This window comes from Eptesicus fuscus, chromosome 8 (assembly GCF_027574615.1).
Source record: "Eptesicus fuscus isolate TK198812 chromosome 8, DD_ASM_mEF_20220401, whole genome shotgun sequence".
Classification (NCBI taxonomy): Eukaryota; Metazoa; Chordata; class Mammalia; order Chiroptera; family Vespertilionidae; genus Eptesicus; species Eptesicus fuscus.
This window is the reverse complement of record NC_072480.1, coordinates 35,847,287-35,866,907: the sequence shown is the minus strand read 5'-3', so window position 1 is coordinate 35,866,907 and position 19,621 is coordinate 35,847,287. Positions and strand designations below refer to the sequence as shown.

The 19,621-nt window shown below is 37.2% G+C and overlaps 1 protein-coding gene and 1 long non-coding RNA gene across 4 annotated transcripts in view; one reads left to right on the top strand and one right to left on the bottom strand.

Annotated features, from left to right (window-relative positions):
* Positions 1-19,621, top strand: part of LOC129147080 (protocadherin-9-like) — a 528,066-nt gene that overhangs the window by 107,028 nt on the left and 401,417 nt on the right. The gene's annotated exons all lie outside the window — the stretch shown is intronic.
* Positions 4,013-19,621, bottom strand: part of LOC114232423 (uncharacterized) — a 51,869-nt gene continuing 36,260 nt past the window's right edge. For 2 of the 3 annotated variants that reach the window (XR_008556739.1, XR_008556738.1), the window contains one exon: positions 4,013-4,149. This is a non-coding gene — a long non-coding RNA (uncharacterized LOC114232423). Of the gene's footprint in view, positions 4,150-5,557; positions 5,757-19,621 lie in introns of all 3 variants that reach the window. The other variant, XR_003618480.2, reaches the window with a different exon arrangement.

Genomic DNA, 19,621 nt, shown 5'->3' with positions numbered 1-19,621 from the left:
ATCTTTTGTTATCCGGCTTCTATTACCCTCCTTGCCTTGCTTCCGTGTCCTTTGTCTTCTTCTGTTATGATTTATGATTATGCCCTGCTCCTTCCTTCTTCAGCCCATCTGTTTCCAAGTGAACTACCAACTTTAAACCACGGTCAATAAGTCGCATAACTACTTGACTTTATTTGCAATTGAATTTTTAAGTAGAGCACTGAGATAACTCTCATTTATATGTAGCCATAGTAAATGCATGCAGATCCTTAGTACAATATTCTTACACCATTTTCCCGAATTTGTAAAACCGAAGGCTTTTCCCTTATTGAATTTTTTATTAATTTTTTTAATTAGAAATGATTGTCCATTTTGTCAAGAATGATTTCTTTTCTATAAGATATTGCATATGGATCCTAAAATTGAAGGGAAGGCCACATAATATAGGGTAGAGAATCAGGCAGACTTAGAATATTATTTAGAAACTATCTGGTTTCATAGAATAAAATGCAAGGCCAAATTACTTAAGCAAATAATAAGATTGTGAGGGGACTTATTATGAGAATGTATGGGTGCACCTTACAACACTAGAACAGAAATTAGAATCGCAATTGGCAAGAGTCAGACATAAGAGTCTTTCATTGCTTCTCATCACATTTGTTTTATTCTTCTTCAACTTGTCTTTCTCCACAAGGAAGAGAACATCTGTCCCATGAATCACACATTCAAAAATTCAGCAGACACTGAGATAAAAATCTCACCTACAGGAGAATTTCAGAGGAAAGAAACTCTGCTTGGCCTTCCTAAACCAACTGAGTCCAGTTAATATTGTTAGAGCAGAGGGAAGAGTGTAACACTACAATTAGTTATTGCTTCTAAGGAAGTCTGTCTCCAATACTTACTAATTGCTTAACTTGAAATAACATGCTCAATCTCTTTGAGATTTAGTTTTAGCACTTGTAAAGTAGGGAAAATAGAACCTACCACATTAAATAAAATGAACAATAAATTATATGCATTATTATTATTGCCAAAAGCAAAACATTAAATGCATCTTAGTCTATATAATATACTTGAAGAGCTTATATAATTATTGTGGAACACATTTTAATTTAGTATGCTCAGGTATACCTGAGTATATATGATATATAGACTTAGTTTTAAGAATATGCAAGCAGCATTCACCCCTTAATATTATGAGACTATTCACACATTGATAACAATTCTAGCAAATGTCTATGATTATCTAGGTTAGAGTACTGCAGAAAGTAAGGTGGATTTTAAGGCTCCCTTAGAGCAAGTATATTTGGATAATAGCTAAAGTTAAATGACATCAAAATAGGAGGAAACAGACTATGATGCCCCTTTGAGGTCTGTGTTCATAATTAGAAACCACAGTAAGCTTATAAATTGAAAGCTAATATAGGACGCTCAGGGGGATATGAGGATTTTCTAGTACTTGAGGTAAATTGAGAGCAGCACTATATGAGAAGACTATGAAGGGGCATAATTAAAAATAGAGATGTCAACATTTTTAGAAAAAGATTAGAGGCTTTACTTACAGACTAGGTGTAAATGATATTGGGTGTAAGAAATATAGCCATGGCATGAGGGTTACTAATTTCAGATTTGGAGTAAGTGCTAATACTTCAGGATGAAACGCATTGTGAACGATCTAAAAATATAAATTGTCTTATAAATTCCAGAAGTTTTTATCTGAATCAGGATATGGTTGTGGGAACACATCACATTGTAAAAGAAAAAAATACTAAAATATATATGATCTAATATAAATATACTCAAAGAGTTTATATAATATAGATCAGCATTTCCCTATAATATAGGAAGCATATTGTGCATCCTTTAAATGTTAACAGGTCATACAAAGCACACCAGATTAAATAAACATAGCTATGATTACTGCAGGACTAAATAGAAACTTTAATATGCCAATGTACATTATGAAGTCCAGGAGGGGAATATGTGCTGAGTTTTCAAGATACATTAGATCTCAGTGCACTTTTCCACAGTACACTTAGTGAGACTTGGTATTCTGAGAACCCTACTTCAGGAAACATAATTTTATTCCATTGTTCCTCCACATTGCAGTATACTTATGCCCAAATTATAAAATACTAGAGGCCCGGTACACAAATTTGTGCATGGGTACACAAAGTTATTGCTTCTTGGCCTGGCTGGCCATTGGGGCTGATTGGAGGCGGGGGGGCAGCTGGCCAGGGGGAGGGACTGTGGGAGGTTGGCTTGCCAGCTCCCCAACATCAAGGCCAATGGGGGGGCTGACTGGCTGAGGGGAGGGACCATGGGAGGTTGGCCCCAGCAGCAAGATAACCAACGGCTGATTCCATGAGGAATCGGGCTCCCTCCTCCCTCTGCTCTGGATCCAGGGTGTGGGCGAACCAGATTCGGGGCTGTCAGGGCTCCAGCAGCAAGGTCTGGGTCAGTGCATGTCATAGCTACTGGCTGGTCATCTGGTCGTTCTGGTCATTTGGTTATTCTAGTCATTCAGTTGGTAAAGGCCACTTAGGCTTTTATATATATATATAGATATTTATCACAGCCCATATAACAGCAGGATTATTCATGCATACTTCATCAAAAGCCCTTGAACTTTCTGTATACTATTTTTTTTTGTATTAAACTAACACTAATGGTGATAAACCCATACCATTTGGAACCTTTTGCATAAATGGATTGTTTACTAGTGTGTGTGTGACAGTGACTCTAACTCTCATATACAGTTGCAGTCAGTGTCGGTCCACAGATGTTATGAACTAATTTATTGGTATTTATCTTACTCCACCATACCAATTTTTTCCTCTGTATACCCACAATACCATTTGTACTTTTCGGCCCAGAACATACAATGATCAAGTTATTATTATATTCATTATTATAATTTATCTCTTGTGCTTTATTATGTTCCAGAATTCATTACTATCATGATTTTACTTAATGCTTTGAGGTTTTTGTTGTTATGATTGGCATTTGAAAATTAAAAATCATTGCACAGAATGCATTTAATATTTAGGTCTCCTGCCAGATGTGCTCCCTAAACTCCCTAAACTTTGCATTTTGTTGCAGAAATGTGTGTGGTATATATGGCATTTAATTAGATATCTTGTGGTTCTTGGGGAAAAAAAAATGCTGGTGTTCTCAATTTTTAAAAATAACTATTGGTAAAAATAACTAACTACTCGTGCTGCATTACTAAATGCATTTTTATTTCTTTTTCTATTGTCTAATGTAAATACTTTCAATGAAATCTAGAGAGTGGTCCTAACTTAAAAATATTTAACAACATTTAATATTGATCCTTACCATTTTTGCTTTAGATCTCCTAGGAGCTCAAACATGGTGTCCAAATAATCAGGAATTAACTTGAAACTTGGGGGCCACCAAGGAGGAGGTGGATTTAATTAGAAGTTAGGTCTTCAGATGCTCCCTCATTCTGTTGGACTGCATGCCTGTTTTCCTTTAAACCACTGGCGTTCCCATCAGCCTTTCCCCCTTTATTTGTTGTTAATTATGTTCTTGCTGACCAACTTTACTGAAGTTTCTCAGAAAAATATCTAGAATCATTTGTAAGTTATGTTATTTGTGTTCTGATGCCAAATAATTTCATTATAGCTGTTTAGAGAAAGGTGCAGAATCTTCAAATTATTTATTTAAACAAAAGTGGTACAAATGTTCATTATTATCATCACCTTATATTGAACATTTATCAAGTTTTATGTTCACTTTAATCCATAATATTAGCATTTGAAGTAAATGAGGGGTATTAAAGACTTGTCTAAGGCCATTTACCTACACCACAGCAGAGCAGGGATTCCAAGCCCATGTACAGCGATTTCCAGGACCAAATTTCAGCCTATTAACTACCCTTCCAATTTTTATTATGCCTGAAGGAATTATTATTGAAATGGGTTTCTCTTTGAAGATAAGAAATTAAAAGTTATGCCATATTAACAAAGTTTTATAAATTTAGATAAAAAAACAAAATCTTCAGACAGGAAATAATTCAACAACTTTATTACCTACCCACAGGCTGGGAGTTTGTCTTAGGTAATATCTGAGCTGGCACCTGTAATAGTCCCATACACAAGGCTTAGGGTAGCTGCTTCATGCTTCCAGCCAGGTACCAGTAAGGCTCTGGGAAGATAAAAATAAATCTTCTCAAGAAAGTATTAAAACTCTCCTCTTATAGGCCATGCTTAAACGCAGACCTCTATCCACATAGGATATGCTTAAATATGCTGTTTATTTTGGGGACCAACACTTTTGGGTACTTTTGTTTCACTGCAAAGTTTAAATCATCAAAACCATTAATAGTGTTCCCTCTATAATTGTTTATAATTCTCATGGCAAATTAAGCATAAGCTTGCTAGAAATTATCCTCTGATGATGGCTTTTATACCTCCTTTTGCCTTTCAGCACTGAACAATTTTAAGACAAGTAATAATAGGAAAAAAGTTAATTATCTTTTATTCTATTACTCATAGTTGAAGATATACATATAAACATGAGTTATTATTTTTTTAAATATATTTTATTGATTTTTCACAGAGAGAAAGGAAGAGGGATAGAGAGCTAGAAACATCGATGAGAGAGATACATCGACCAGCTGCCTCCTGCACACCCCCCACCGGGGATGCGCCCGCAACCAATGTACATGCCCTTGACCGGAATCGAACCTGGGACCCTCCAGTCCGCAGACCGACGCTCTATCCACTGAGCCAAACCGGTTTCGGCATGAGTTATTTTTTAAGCAGCATGGTATAATGGACAATAGAATCAGATTCAACAGTATTTGAAGTCCTAGGCTAAAGTCCCGCCTCAGCAGGCTATATAAAATGAGTATTTTTACAATATGACTTAACCCTTCTTAACCTCAATTTGAACATCCACAAAAATTTGACACAATAGGATTTTTGTGAGGTATAGATAACACAACAGGTATCAAAGCCCTCTATAAAGTGTTACATATAGTATGTATAGATTTGATACTAGTTTAAAGTTATAAAAGTAAATAAGTTAAATATGAATTCTAGCTCTCATACTTCTTTTAATTTTGCTAATTATTTAAGCCCAATTTACTCTTATAGAAAATGCAATTAAAATATTTATTTCTAGAGTGTTTTGACCTTAAACATATTTTAAATAAGTATAATAGTAAGAAGATAATTATTTTTCTTTTTTTTCCCAGCATTGGACCATAATTCAAGTCTAATTAATGTGACTTTCTTCAACTGGTGTATTTGTTTTTTTGAGGTCTGAACATCACATTTCTTTAATGGCCTGATACAGTCCCACTCTGACGCCCTAATCCCTCCTTTCCAAGAGTTTATATAACATTGTAAGTGCTTCATGTTTACAAGTTAATAAAAAGCAAGACAGATAGATTTTTAAAATCAATTTTCTCCCATCTAAAGAAACCCATTTGGTATTCTAGCTCTCTGGTTCTGAAACCAAACCGTAAACTTCTCCTGGTGATGACAACAACATTCGGTCCAAGACCAAGGCCTGGTGTAGGGCAAGCGGGTCAGCATGAGGGAGTCACCTGGATTCTTGGCTCAGGAATCTGGATTTGTTTGGCTAGTTCTTCATGGACAGTGATATCAGGGTATCAGTCCTTTTCAAAGAACTTGATAAGAACCTTGTGTTGTTTTTTGTTGAACTTGGTCGTCTGTCTTGTTCCTCTGGCCTCTTTGGCGCCTGTAGGCAGATATATCCGGACTTCACCCACTGACCAGTAGGACCTGGGTAGAACAGGGATTTGGATGAAAACTGCCTTCCTCTCTGCTGGAGTGCTGTAGGGAAGTCAGCTGATGTGTGTGTGTAGTCAACTGGTGTGTGTGTGTGTGTGTGTGTGTGTGTGCGTGTGTGTGTGTGTTTCCTATTCATTGAATGTATTGGGGAGACACTGCTTAACAAAACTATGCAGATTTCAGGTGCATAAATCTACAACATGTTCATCACCCCAAGTCAAGTCTCCACCCATCACCATTTATCCCCCATCTACCTTCCTCCACTTCCCCCCTTATAATTAACACATTGTTGTCCTTGTCTGTGAATTTTTTCTCTCTTTTTTCCTTTTTGCTTATCCCTCCTCCCACCCATACCCAGCACCCCAATCCCTCCCACAGCTGTCAGCCTGCTCTCTGAGTCTGTCTCTACTTTGCTTGGTAGTTCATTTTATTCATTAGATTTCACAGATGAGTAAAATCATGATATCTGACTTTATCTGGCTGGCTTATTTCACTTAGCATAATGCTCTCCAGGTCCATTTATCCAAAGAGTAAGATTTCTTTCTTTTTCTTTTTCTTTTTCTTTTTTACGGCTGAGTAATATTCCATTGTCTAAATGTACAACTGCTGTTTTACCCACTCATCTACTGATAGACACTTGGGCTGCTTCCAAATCTTGGCTATTGTAAATAACTCTGTATGAACATAGGCGTACATGTGTTCTTTCCAACTAGTGTTTCAGGTTTTCCCCAGTAAGTTTCCAGAAGTAGAATCACTGAGTCATAAGTAAGTTCTATTTTTTTTTTTTTAGGTAATGCCACAGTGACTGCACCAATTTGTATCCCCACCAACAGTGCACAAGGGTTCCCTTTTCTCAGCATCATAACCAGCACTTGTTTTTTTAATTATTGTTGATAGGCTTTCTGACAGGTGTGAGTTGATATCTCATTGTGGTTTTTAATTTGCATTTCTCTGATTATTAGTGATGTTGAGCATGCTTTTATGTCTGTGGCTATCTGTATGTCTTCTTTGAAAAAGTATCTTTCAGGTTTTTTGTTCATTTTTTAATTGGATTGTTTGCTTTTTTGGTGTTAAGTTTTATAAGTTCTTTGTAAGTGTTGGGTATTAACCTCTTATCAGATATAGCATTGGCAAATATGTCATCCCATTCATGAACAGACAGGTTGTCTGCTCATTTAGTTGATGGTATCTTTTGGTGTGTAAAACCTTTTTAGTTTGATGTAGTCCCATTTGTTTTTTTCTTTTGTTTTTTTCTTTTGTTTCCCTTGCCCAAGGAGGAATCATGCTACCCTGATATCAAGCTATATTACAAGGCCATAGTAATCAAAGCAACATGGTACTAGTATAAAAATAGACATATAGATCAATGGAACAGAGTACAGAGCCCAGAAATAAATGCATTCCTTTATAGTCAATTAATATTCCACTGGTATATTTTTAAGTGAAAGATAACAGAATTATTAAAGTTGTTAAACTATGAAAAGACAATGGTCTATATTATAATTATCCTGATGATTTTGATCACTGTGAAAATACAAAAGGATCTCTATTTGAGAAGCATGGATCTGTACAAATAAATAGACAAATTATTTATAAATTATATTAACACTTCAATATACACAAAAGAGTCATTTATGAAGTTTTGTTCTGAGCATCCAATTTAGGTAATTTGATATTAACATTATTATATGCACTGAGTGGCCAGATTATTATGATCTCTGAACATGTAATAATCCTGCCACTCAGTGTATGTCCTATATAATAAAAGGCTAATATGCAAATTGCCCCCTCAACCAGGAGTTCAACCAGCAGGCAGGCAGGCCAACTACCCATGTCCCCTCCCACTGGCCAGGCTGGCCAGACCCCACCCATGCACGAATTCATGCACCGGGCCTCTAACACACACACACACACACACACACACACACACTGAGTGGCCAGATTATTATGTGTTCAGAGAGCATAATAATCTGGCCACTCAGTGTATATCTACTTAGAAGACATCACAATAAAGAATATTTAAGGGTTTTAGATGAAAGAATGACACAAAAACTAACCACAAGCTGATTATAAAGCTTTGCAGGACTAAAATGTGTCCTGTAAATATTAGGACCATTTAAATAGCAGATACTATGTAAAGTGAGGACAGTAAACCTCTTAAGCAAAGTTACATTCATACGCCAAACATAACCTGCACTGCTTAAATTTTAGCTTTTTAAAAAATATTTTTAAAGTTGCCATATGGTGTAAGTAACTGGAAAACACCCTGAAGAATTCTTAAGAAATAAAAATAAAGAAGATAACTTCATGAAACTTAAGCTTTAAGAAAAGACTATGCACATAACATGATATGACAAAATAGTTCCCAGGCTGGGACTATCCTATTTAACCATACCCAGGAGCAGACTCAAGTTGGAAGGGCCTGAAGTGTATATCAGAAGAATTTTGAGAAACAAGTATCTTACTTTTGCAAATTCCTTAAAAATGCATAACTATGTATGTGGACACTTTGTTTTGTCTTTTCTCAGACCTTTGGTAGAGAAGCTTAAATGAGGAGGTTAAACTTCTTTAGCTTCAGGATTATTATTATTCTACCACTGAATTTAGCCAATTGAATGAATGTACATATGTGAAAAAACAACATGCCATTAAGAAAAAAAAATGGGTCAGCCATGAAATGTTATACCCAGAAGAATCCCTGAGATAAATATTGACATTGCCCATTCAAGCGATGCCAGGAAGAAGTATGACTGACAGACTTGAGAATTTGAGTTTTTTTATTTTTTTTTTCAGCAAAACTGCCTTTATTGTGAGTTGGAGCCATCTGGCTATTTTAGAATCTTACCAGAATCTGATTCCTGATTTAAAAAGCCAAGATTGGATTATTTCTTACCCAAACCTTTTTACGTCTTCCTTCTCTCCACTCCCATATCCCCCATCCTATGCTTACAGAAAAATGATAAAAAGGTAAAATGAATCAACCTTTCTAGTTTCTTTGGTATTTTAATTTTAAATTAATAAACAGGCCTACTGATTATATACATTAATTTGTCCAAGCCTGAATACTATTTAGTTATCTCTAAGAAGGTATTTAGTAGACAGCCCACATGTTCACTAAGTAGCCCAGATTTCTGCTTTCATCAAAGAAACTTGGCTACTTTTCTGTAATATTCGTTTTATTAGCAAAGATTTTTCTAATCTTTCAGACAAAATGAATACTTTCCAAAATAAAGAGCTCATCATTTAAAATTTGAAAAATGGTAATTAGACTTTAGAGATATAAACCTGTCCTCAATGCTTTGCAGCTGCCTTCTAGATTCCCTCTGATAGGATCAAGTATGTTATTTATTAATCCCGTTTTATACAATACACATTGTCTCCAATTGTATTGGAGCAGTTTCTATAACTATTGAAGATAGGAATAATCCACTATCTCTATTTTGCTTTATGGAATATTTTAAAACTTTCAAGTGCTTCTTTGTACTAGTATATCTATAACAGCAAGGGATATTGAAAGAAGGAAGAAAGCAAGGCATGCATGTGAAATGGAGCTTTAAGTTAAACAACCTCTGAAATGTAGACACTAATGCATATTTATATTGATCTATTGGTCCTTGGTATCTGTTTATTGTTTAATTTATTTGTCTGTGCATTATTTATTGACACATTTATACTCAGAGGAATTGGATTAAGAATAGACTATTATGGGGAAATATAAAGTGGTGGAAATAGCACTTTACACGAAGATGTGCACAATGATGAATTAGATATGTATATCATCTGTACTACAATATCTTATAGTGCCATGCAAATTATTTAGGTAATGTATTGAGTTGAAACCCAATTAAAAACTATGCATGGCTCAAGCATACCATAAATACAACATGTGGACTATTAAATTATGCATCCTCTTGTTTTAAGGTAAACCAATGTCTCATTATTACATGTTCTAGCTAATCATCTCATTTTTAAGCCATATATATTTGAAAGCCAAGTAAACCCATAATTAGCATTAGTAAAACACAAACAAGACCTATCACTATAAGAAGAAAAATATCGATCACTTTGGGGAGGTTTGGAAGAAAAATCTATATAACAAAAGCCCAGTGACCATTTTGGCAGAACAACCAGAATGACTGGTCAATCAGTCGCTATGAGGCACACTGACCACATGAGCCAGGTGTGCAATGCAGGAGGAGCAGGAGGGGATACAGTGAGGTCTGGAGGCACACAATATGGCCCAGGAATCCCAGGAACCACAAGCCCAGAGCTTGCTTTCCAATAAAAATAAATAAATAAACGGGGAAAAAATGGGGCCCAATGCCGCCACCCTGGGAAGAATGGCTCCAGGAGGGAAAGGCCTCCTCAGGCCACGCCCGGCCCAGTTGTTGTGCCACGGGCTCATGGGGACTCACTGGTGACATGCAGGAAGCACAGCCCCTCCAACTCCAAAGCCGGTTGCCCTGACAGCTGCTCCCCTGTCCAGCTCCACGGCTAACACAGCACTGCCAGGCGGCCTCTGGTCAGACTTCCAGCTTCTGGCTTCCTGCCCGCCCCTTCGAATACTAGGTGTGCTTGGGGGTGTGGCTTGAGCCTCCCAGGCCAATAGCACCACAGCACAGCCGGAGAGTGGCAGGACACAGCCACCAGGGCTTGACTGGGCATTGATTTGGCCGCTGACTGATGTCCATGTGCAGTTACACTGTGTGTTTACATTTGGAGGGAAGCAGGGCAGCCCACTCCTGCCACCGGCCATACCTTCTAGGCTAAGAAAGGCCTACTGATCTCCGTGTTTCTCCTCCCGTCCAGGATCAAAACTTCTTGGGGATGAATGATCCCAGCAATGGCCCCAACACACGCTCAGTGTCACTGTCACAGACATTCCCAGTCATTGCAGCCCATTCCTCAGCCACAGTGCCCTGCTCCACCCACTGCCACTCCTCACCTGTCACCCTCTGAGGACCACCTTATGTTATCCTTTCTGAAATGTGAGCAAGATCTCAAATGCCCCCCTGTCAATAGCTCCCTTTCCCTAACTTTCTTCCTCTAAAAGCCTTGCATTTTAAAAATATTTATTTGATTGATTTTGGAGAGGGAAATATAGAAACATCAATGATGATAGAGAATCATTGATTGGCTGCCTCCTGCACGTTCCAAACTGGGGATTGAAACCTCCCCCGGCCCTTCCCCGCTATCACTCCCCCAGCCAACAGGTCCCCGGTGGCAGCACTGCACTGAGTGAAGAAGGAGCGGGGGAGGCGGGAACCGTGGGGTAGTAGGGCGCTGAGGGCAGCGTCTGCATCTGGCATCTGTTCCCTCCACGCCCAGCCTGGCGCCAGTCACCTCCTCTCCCAACCCCACCAGAGCCTTCAGGCACGATCAGCCCTTGATTGCCCATCAGGCCTAGGAACCACACCTTTGCATGTATTTCGTGCACCGGGCCTCTAGTATATTCATAATAGAAAAAAAAAAAGGTAAATAGTTGATGCTGTTTAATAGGAAATAATTTAGAAATTTGGCTATATACATATAAAAGTTGGAACTCAAGGAATCTCTGTCAGTCTGGATAAACTGAAATATGCTAAGGGACTGATCATTTGGAGCTGAAGTTAGAAGTGTGCTTATAATCGCAGAAGCAATTCAAATATGTGCTTGTTGATTTCTTATCCAAAGAAACTAATATATTTGTTCTTATATCCAGGTGATCCAATAAGACTATAAATCTTATTATTCTTGCTCTCTCCTATAGAAATGGTATGACCACTGCTTTTGGACTAACTCAATATCAGTTGCTAATAATATCTGACTTAGTTAAGCTTAGCTATACTCAGTAAGTTATCCTGCTGGGGTTGGGGAGAAGTAGTAACAATGAGTTACTAAGAAATTAAACAATTTAAATATTTAAATATATGATGTTTTCCTGGTTTTTAAGAAAAAAATCATGCTGTTTAAGTTTCACAGAAAACTTCCTTAGAAGGAAAATTGGAGTATTTTATAATATCTTAATTAACTACTAGTAATTCAAGCCATGTAAAATGGCAAAATCATACTTTTATTATAACATTCAGTGCATATCCTTAATATAATCTCAATTTAAGTGGTGATATAAAAACAGAAACAGGCTGCATGAACAACTAGGTAAACCAGATTATGTAGGTGTGTAGGTAGGTAGATAGAAATGGAATTGTATGTTATTTATTTATTGATTACATTAGTGTTTTTATTTCCATTATTTTTTTGCATTGTTGGACTGCCAAATTGCTCTTTGCTCCTATAAAGTAGTATGTATTGTTTTCAAAACAATATTTATTAGTAATATCCCTTTTTTATGTGAAGCAACTATATCTAATATCTATAATAATAAAAGCATAATATGCTAAATAGATCTTCCAGACGAAGCCAGGCCTGAGAGGGAAGCCCGGGTCCCGGTGCCAGAGGGAAGCCAGTGTGGGTAGCTGGGAAAGGAAGGACTACTCTTGCACAGAGTCTGTGCATTGGGCCTCTAGTATTTAATATAATATATGACCTTCTCGTTTACGTAGAAATAAAACAATCCAAAGTATATATTTTGTTACAATGTAGTAGAAAATATCTGATGTGTATGCAACATTATTAGCTCTTCAATTTTGCATTCAGAATTAATAGCACTAGAAAAAAATTGTATAGTAATATGAAGGTAAGACTTCCAGTATAGAATATTTGGAAAGGTTATCCAAATGACTTCAGTCTTCAAAGCTTGGCAGTGTCCATTTTCCTCTCAATAGGAAATCTTACTTTAAAATTGAAATATGAAATTATTCTGTGTTCAGAAGTCTTAGTTTTTTTTTTATTTTCTGTGCCCATTATAATATTTACTCTTATATTTAAATTAATGAGAATCATTTACTTAGGTATGAACTATTTTATGAAAATTCAAACTCTGAATTTTGATGAGTTTTATATAGCATTATTAAAATTACTTTAGTATAATTCAGATGAGTAGTAAATGAATATGTGCTGAGTTTTTTTTTTTTTATTGAATCCATTTCTCTATACTATCACTTTTATGGAAATAATAACCTTTTCTTATTCAATGCAATTTAGCAAATAAATTATATCATATAATTTTAACTATGTGATAAAGCAAACCCAAAATAAAACTATTCCTAGACATTCTAAAATAAGAAAAATAATGTCTTGACTTCTTTTAAAATTAACTAGAATCTCAATAAAAATAAATGGAATATTTACATTTTAGTTTTCTCAATATCCACCTCTACAACTATTAAAAATTTGCATCTATAAGTAAGGATTTTAGTAGTGTCCTTTCTCTATAACTGTGAAGGATGAACATAATGAAAAACAGATAACTTCTTGATCTGGAAAGGTATAATGTAATGTCACAAACCTGGGAATTGGGAAACAGAGATATTAAGTAAAAGCGAAGTTGCTGTTTGTGAGTTTGAATAAAATATCAGCACTATGTTGCTGTAAAGAGCAGAAGTCAAGAAGGTCTAAAATATCAAGTACAATTGAAGTAGATGTTCCTTGAAACACTGGGCATACAGCAGACTCCAAAAAACTCAAAGCTAAGAATATAAATGATTCAGATAATGTACCATGAATTATAAGAAAAATAAGTACTTTTTGATAAAGGATGAACATATTTTAAAAGTAATTTGATTATTTTAAAATCATATAGTGTCTACTAGTCTTATATTTTATAATCATGTGTAAACATGAATATTAAATAAAAAAATTTAAAGTATGATACCACTGAATTTCTTCTTTGTTAATGTTAATGGAACTTGATGATGTTCAAGAGTAAAGCTGGAAAAATACATTCTCAACATCACAGGCTTCATGTGACCTTGATTTGAAATTAGCTTTGATACATTGGTTGCTGCATTTCAGGTTAACTTTTTTACAATTGCAATTTTCTACTTCCTTAGTTGATATAGATATCTTTCCATGACAAGTCAATGTACAGTCTTGGATATAAATATGGTGAATCTGAATCCACAGAGCCAATGGTCTTAACAAACAGATAGGAGAACATCTTACTTTTTTGTATACTAGAGGTCTGGTGCATGAAATTCGTGCACGGGGGTGTGTATCCCTCAGCCCAGACTGCAACCTCTCCAACCTGGGATCCCTCAAGGGATGTCCGATTGCCCATTTAGAAACGGGCAGTCGGACATCCCTCTCACAATCCAGGACTGCTGGCTCCCAACTGCTCACCTGCCTGCCTTCCTCATTGCCCCTAACCGCTTCTGCCTGCCAGCCAGATCACCCCATAACCACTCCCCTGCCAGCCTGATTGATGCCTAACTGCTCCCCTGTCAGCCCGATTGCCCCTAACTGCCCTCCCCTGCTGGCCTGGTCACCCCTAACTGCCCTCATCTGCCAGCCTGGTCCCCCCAATTGTCCTCCCCTGTAGGACTGGTTCTCCCCAACTGCCCTCCCCTGCAGGCCTGGTCACCCCTAACTGCCCTCCCCTGCAGGCCTGGTCACCCCTAACTGCCCTCCCCTGCAGGCTGATCCCCCCAAACTGTCCTCCCCTTCAGGCCTGGTCCTCCCCAACTGCTCTCCCTTGCAGGCTGGGATCCCCCCCCAACTGCCCTTCCCTGCAGGCCCAGTTGCCCCCAACTTCCCTCCTCTGCCAGCTTGGTCACCCCCAATTGCCCTCCCCTGCAGTCCTGGGTCCCCCCCAGCTTCCCTTCCTGCTGGCCTGATCGCCCACAACTGCCCTCCCTTGCAGGCCTGGTCCCTCTCAACTGCCCTCCCCTGCTGGCCATCTTGTGGTGGCCATCTTGTGTCCACATGGGGGCGGCCATCTTTGACCACATGGGGCAGCCATCTTGTGTCTTGGAGTGATGGTTAATTTTCATATTATTCTTTTATTAGATAGGATACTAGAGGCCTGATGCACAAAAACTTGTGCAAGAGTAGGCCTTCCTTACCCTGGCTACCAGCACTGGCTTCCCTCCAGCACCCAGGATCTGGGCTTCCCTCCTCTGGCCACTGGCAAGCACCTGGGACCCAGGCTGGCTTCCCTCAGGCCCAGCTTCATCAGGAAGGATGTCTGGAATGATGTCCGGAAGATGGCTGGTCTAATTAGCATATTACCCTTTTATTATTATAGATATTATTATCATGTTTCTATGCCATTTATATGTGCCAGCAAGATTCTTTGTAGCATTGTGTAATGTTGCACTACATGTATCAAAATGTTCTTAGTTAATTTGCTGTTGATGAATAGTTTCCAAGTTTACGGGAATTAAAAACATATTGTTTATTTTTGTGCAGTAGACCAATAATGCCCTTTCTCTAAAACTCAGTCTCCTAATACCCAGAACCTGTACTTTGTCATCTTACATGGCAAAATGGACTTTGAAATATGAATCAATTAAATAATTTGAGATGGGGAGATTACTTGGATTAAGGTGGTGGGCCCCATACAATCACATGGTCCTTAAAAGTGGAAGGGAGAGGCAGAATAGGAGAGATGGTAGGACATGTGACTGTGGAAGAATAGGAGGAGAGATGCAACTCTGCTGGCTTTGAAGGTGAAGGGAAAGAGTCGTGAGCCAGGGAATGCAAGCCGCCTTAGGAACTGTGAAAGGCAAGGGCATGCACTCTCCACTGGAGCTTCAAGAGGAATGTAGTTCTGCATGGCCTTGACATTAGCCGTGAGAAGTGTGTCAGACTGCTGACCTACAGAAATGCATGTAATAAACCTGATTTGTTTCAAGCCACGAGATTTGTAGTAATCTGTTACAGCTGCAATAAAATCTAATATATGCTGCTGGTATTTACATTTCTGTAGACACCCATTTTATGAAGTAGAGTTACTGAAATAGAGAAAACAACATGCTTTAAGTTTTCAGAAGGGGTATAAAGCCTGTCCAGTCAGAAAATATATATCTTCTACAATAAACTCAAGTCTCATACATAGCAAAGAGCATTGCTGTCTTGCCATCTTATACATTCTTCTCTTTTAAATGTTGAAAGGTTAGGTATTATTGTTTATGGTGCCAAGATAATAAATGCATCCTGTTTTCTTCTGGGATGCATAATAAAATCAAATCTTGTCATTTTCTGCACCACAGCAGTAAATAACAGAAGACATAAGACATTCTAGTAAAATGCAGACAGAAAGCTATATATTAATTTTCAGTAAGAAAAAATATTCTAGTTTCAGTTATACAGGGGTAGAAAAAGCAGGTGAATAGTTGTACAAATGAACAATTCAAGAATTAATAGATAATAATACAGGAATAAACTCTATGTACCCCCTACTTACAACTGTAAACCTACTTTTGCAGATGCCTGTATGTTAAATGGGATAGATTTTTCCCCCCCACAAATCTCCTTTCAGACCGAGAAGTGAATGTGTACAGTACCAAAATACTAAACTTGGTTATTAAACTTGTTTTAATGCTGACCACTGGACAATTTTTTACACCCAGCTACTTAAAAGCACAGAAAAAAAAAATCCTTTAATAGTTAAATCAATGTGATAGATATATTTTATTTAAATGACTAGGTATTTTCCTTTTCCAACAGTATTTAAAGGATTTTACTTGTCTATGTATTATAAGTATGCACGTATGTATTGAATAATTGTCTCAGTCCATATCCTTGGTCAGAATTAGCCTGAGAAACTACAACAGAGTCACTAATACTTTCCTTTGACATCCCGTTACCTTGTCCATTTCATCCTTCTCCCAAATGCACGTCTTCTTAGATGAAGGGATCTCTCAAATTTGCATCTGCCCTGACTCTGTCAAGTATATATTCCCTCTTCCCCATCTTCCATCATCTCATCAAGCCATGCAATTTTGTATTGAAGCCCTTACGCGTTTTGCTAAAAGATAAGTTAAATTAATAATTGGCAATGATTTTTAACACAGTACTCCCATGTTGCAAGCATATTCATTTTAACATCAATGTTCAAAGGCCTGTGTCTGAATTCAACACAATAGTGAAATTTTCAGGCACCAAAGGAGGAACTTAGCGTTTCTTTCCTTGTCTATTCATTTTGTGAGCAAAGCAGCCTATTGATAGCTGGTTAAGCAAGCTCCATCTTCTAATACCTGTTAACTCAAATTCATACTTAGAAAATGGGACTTAAAATAAAGTTTGACTTCAGAGAAATATGACACGATGATTGCAAAGGCCCACAAAGTGTACCATGTAACCTGTCCTGGATAAATTGAAACTGGAAACAGAAGCAAATAAATGTTTCTGAATTCTAAATAATTATTTTCTTTGATACACTTGTGTTGATGTCGAGACAAGAAAACATATTTGAAAGTAACAGCGTAAAATATATTCATGAATATAGTTTATTTTCAGAGTGAAATAATCAGCTTAACTGTGTCCTCTCTTACTGTCCTTCACAGCGCCGTGATTCCCTCGGTCTGTAAATGTCGATAATAGCAGTATAGAAAATGTTATGTTATTTTTCCAGTGAATTGGAAAAACCTCCTTCCAGGAAGTTGTGCAGTAAATCAATTGTCAAGTCGTGTTTTCTACCAGCACATCCAGCTATACCCTATAAATGAAAAAGCCCGAGGACTGTCTTATGGCTAAAGCTTTCAATCTCAATTCTGATCTTGTCTCTTAACCAAGGGCTTACTTAGAAATAGTATGTTTCCCAAAGATATATCAGAGAACACCATAACCACTGTGACACTTCATGGGAGGTATATCATCTCCCTAAAACCAAACCTCTGAACATTTGGTTGGGGGCAGAATGAGTGATCTCTATCAAAACAGCAGCTGAATGTCATGGATTTTGCTTTTGGGTGTGGTTTTTGAAGCCAGGCATTGTTTTACCAACACTACTCTATAGCTGCAGGATCTGTGGTTTAATTGCAAATTTGATTTCTCCTATCACTGAAAGAAGTGTCTTTTATTTGAATCACATACTTATACTGAGGAAGCCATATATTTTCAACATCTCTGCAGGTTTCTGTTGCAAAAAAACACACAAAACATTCACAGACATTTCTTACATTCTATAGCTGGAATATTGGTGACTTATTGTCATTTATAGGCATCTACATATCTATCTATGTTTTTCCAAAGCTTTATGTTATTTTTCCTGAATACAATACTACGCCTTTGGAAATGGTGTTTAAGGGAACATCATCCGGAACTCCAACTGTTGCCTGGATGTTTCAAACTAGAATAAACTAAAACAAAAATATCTCGGAACTAATCACCAAATGCATTTCTAAGTTTAAAAGGACAATTAAAATAGAGATTTTCTCTGTATTTAATTTGACTATTACCTTGAAAATAAACACAAACATGCAGAATCAAAGAGATAAGAAAATTCTACTGGGAATTAGTGTCAAGAAATTAGTGTGAAGGTAAATAAGCAGGATAATTTTGTAGGATAAACGTAAAGTTTATCATGCAAGCATATTAAATGTCATAAATATTTTAACAGTAAATTGTTAGTACATCGCTTAGCAATTCAATACAGAGTGATATATTCATGAAGCATTCAATAAATATTAATTGATGCTGAGTAGGTAAAGTCCTGCCAAACCTCCCCCTTTCATATAAAAGATAAGTGAATGACCGGAGCAATGAGAGGAACATGTATCTTTTGCATTGCTACTAATTTGTCATCCTTAAAATCTTGATGATCTCTATGGGCTATTTCCATTGATGAGTTAATTAATTAGCATTTATTATGGGAGGTTAGTAAGAGAGCCTATGCAATCTCCTTTATCCCTGTGTTTATCAGCACTGATAACTACAAGTGCTGAGCGTTTTCTGTAGGTGTGGAGTGAATTAAGTGCTGCCTCAGAGAAGACACGTTCATTGTAAATGGCCAGCTCTTGAGGGTCACTGTAGCTTAGCAGCTGACTTTGCAGGCTGCTTTTTGAATCTGTCGCTTGTTTTTCCTAAGTGGCTCATCATCATTGTATCTCCTCATTCAACACTATGACATAATTCAGCAGCACACCTATTTATGTTAAGATCCCCAGTCAAAGATGTTCTGTAGTGTTTGAAATGGCAAAAGAAGTTAAAATCATCCACCTGAGCCGGTCTTCAATGGCAACTGCTTAGCTTCCTACACCACGTTATTGCTACATGTTTCAAGTCGGTACTGTACTAAAATTTAAATAGCTTGTTATTGCTGTTGGAAGGATTAAATTTAAAGGAACCATAGCACATATTAACTTTAAAGATTAGTTATTTGGATTTCTCCTTACCTTCGGCATAGTTTTGACCTTAGCCCTATGATCCCACATCGGTTTCCTAGAGGCTTGGCAGGCTGAGCCCACTATCTGGGGACTAGAGCCCAAACAGCACTAAAATATGAGGCTCCATGACTGATGTCTCCCCAATAAACACTTTTTATTGGCTTGACAGGCAGTACCCATAAGCCATTTGAAACCGTCTCTTTTTAGCACTGGCCCTAACAACTAAATCATTGGCTTCCTAACTATTTCTATCTCAAGTCTGTCTTCCAAAGTTTTCACTGGGTAAGAAATGAAAACAATGACTGGCCTTTTATAGCCTTCCAGTTTAAGCTTGTAACACTTCTCATCTCTTGCTTTATGTCTTGGGTATATAAATATACACACACACACACACACACACACACACACACACACACATACACACAATCTTTCTGCCACTACCACTAATGTTTTAATATTTGTAAAGCGTTCAATATTTACTACATATTTTGCTTATTACTTTACATATATCAATTGATACAATCCTAACAAAAATCCAGGGATCTAAGTGTTTATTTAACTCTGTATTGTTGAAGAAATGAAATTTCAGAAAGTTTAATGAATTTGTCAAATTTGCTTGCCTAGGAAGTGGTAGAGCATAAATTTGAA